At 38.9% G+C, this 2500-nt stretch overlaps 1 protein-coding gene across 1 annotated transcript in view; it reads left to right on the top strand.

Moving 5' to 3' along the window:
* Positions 1–2500, top strand: part of LOC138040701 (putative leucine-rich repeat-containing protein DDB_G0281931) — a 12647-nt gene that overhangs the window by 1050 nt on the left and 9097 nt on the right. The gene's annotated exons all lie outside the window — the stretch shown is intronic.

Below are 2500 nucleotides of genomic sequence, written 5' to 3'. Positions count from 1 at the left end.
GGCTCTATTTTAGTTTCGCGTGGTACGTGGAGTTGGCGAAACGAAAAATAGAGCCTGACCAAATTCCTCTTCGAAATTCCTTCCGCCCACTTTTTTTGATTGATTGACATGTCCTTCATCGGCCAATCAAGTTTACTTCCATTACACCAATACACGCGTGGACGGCAGATTCACGCTATTTTGTTTTGACCAGAGTTAATTACCGTGGGAGGAATATTATAAACGAATTCGAAAGTTACCGTTGGCTTTAATTTGAGAAAAACACACTTAAAGCATGGGGAATGTTTTCGACGACTATATTGCGGCAAACGCCGGTGAATATGCAATCTTTTAAGCTTGACATCTTAATTTGTAATTGATATAACCTAGCATTTTGTCGTTGGACGGTTTGGAAATACATTATTCCTTTAACGTGTTTGCCCATGAAGGTTTCTTTGGTGATTTTTTCGGGTAATATCTTCAGTTGCAGTGTATTTCTAGAATTACGCACAGTAAAATCATGATAAGTTTGGCTGTTAATTTTTTGATGGAGTACGAACAGTAAGATGGACTTGCAAAGTTTCTTTTATTGTTGTACAATTGATCTCTCTGGAAACATGCCATTTTAGTTTCTGGAGTGCGAGTTTTAAGTTAAATCAACTGGAAATATTATGAAGTGTGCAAACAAACCGTGTCATGTACAGTAAATAAATAAAGCCGTTTGATACACAAATATTCAAAACATACATTCGTGTAACTTGCGATTTTATCAGCATCTCCTCCTGTTGATATATATGTCCCCTGTCTCATCCAGGAAACCAATATGCATCGGCTTTCATTGCCATTTGAAAGAACCAGCTATTTAGCTTTCAAAACATCAGGGAAGTTTGTTCCAAAGTACTTTCAACCCCATGGCCACAGAGCTCGACAACGGAATCGTTAATTTCACTCGTTCCAGTGATTCAAACCCGATTCTGGACAAGTTATGAGATGTTTCAGATGGCATATCTCCATTTATATAAATAAAATCAAGTTGCACCGTCCACGGCATTGTAAGAAAAAAAGGGAGCAACTTTTTCGTACACTTATGGCGGATAAGTCTCGAGCACTTCGCGAGAGCTCCGCGCAATCACGATGGCATTTTCACTTCCGGCGTTTCAACAGCCAATCAGATCACGAGTTGGTCGGCCAAATTGGCCGACCGTCCGGAATTCTTGAGAGACTTTTGGTCAGGCCCAATTTTAGCGAGCGACGACATAAGAGAACATATGGGCGAAGCTAAAAATGGGCCTGATCGCAGGTTAGGGTTACTGAAGATCAATGTTGCGTTGGCTTAAGCGATTTCTTCTTGGGTCGTTCAAAACACGAACAAAGAAAGGCACCCGCTTTTCGCGGTAGACCCACACTAAAAGATGTCGTGCGTAAGCTTCGAAACGGGTCGTTCCGCAGTTCGAACTCATGAAACTCAAATGTACTCAAAAGTAACTGAAATGAACGCAACTATTGAAAGCAATAAGAGTCATAACACTAATTCTTTAATAAGCAGCGGGTACTTTATTGAGAACTACTTCTCAAGATGACAGCGGCAAAGAAAATAACTCGACAAACAACAAAGACTCCATATTGGGCCATTGGACTTCTTCTGAAAACAAAGTAAAATCATTGGCACAGGGAACAACTAGCCTCACGCTTGTACCATTTGCACAGCGAACAAATAGCTACCCGCTCACTGTACCATTGACTTTTACCTGTTCCGTTCTTTTGTTTTTTATTGTTAAACAGTTTGTTTCTTTGTAATGGTCTTAATATATCCTTTGTTCAAATTGCAACTAGCCATATTAGCGGTCGTGTTCATTGCCATCTCAGTTGTATGTATAGTTCTGTTCTAGTTATACAAGATTTGTATCATCAGTGGAGACTACGATCAGCTCTTTAGAAAATAATTGTGATGTAGCTTAAAAGGGTGTACAGTTATCTTTGATTTTCAATGATAATAAAGACTTCATTCGAAAGGAGAAATACTTAACAACTCTTAATATGCGAAAGTTTGTTTACTTTAGTTGTGATTTGCATGTGCATCGACATAGACGTGATTGAGAACCGAGCACAATTACAGAGAAAATAAAGGCTGCGACGTCTAAAAAAGGAGGAAACTTGCTCCAACATATTTGGTTAACAATGTACCGAGGTTATCGGCCACATTTCAGGAGATCGCTTGCTGGTAAACACAAGTATAGCTAGCAGCTACGTCAGGTATGCCGTTTAAATCAAAGCACGTGGTATGTTAGCACCTTTCCAAAAGCGTGGATGAACAGGTAAATGCAAAACAAGTGAAAGTTAAATTCAATACAGAAATAATGAATATCCGGTACGATTTATAAAAGAATCGTTTTCTCAGAAACGAAACATATTGTTTTGAATTCAGGGTGGACTATTCACACAGAGAAGTAGAGTGGCCAATCAAAACAGAGTTTGTAATTGGAAATCTAATACGAAATACAAAAACAAACTTGTAAACACG

This window comes from Montipora capricornis, chromosome 3 (genome assembly GCF_036669925.1).
Source record: "Montipora capricornis isolate CH-2021 chromosome 3, ASM3666992v2, whole genome shotgun sequence".
Classification (NCBI taxonomy): domain Eukaryota; kingdom Metazoa; phylum Cnidaria; class Anthozoa; order Scleractinia; family Acroporidae; genus Montipora; species Montipora capricornis.
This window is presented reverse-complemented; position numbering and strand designations above follow the sequence as displayed.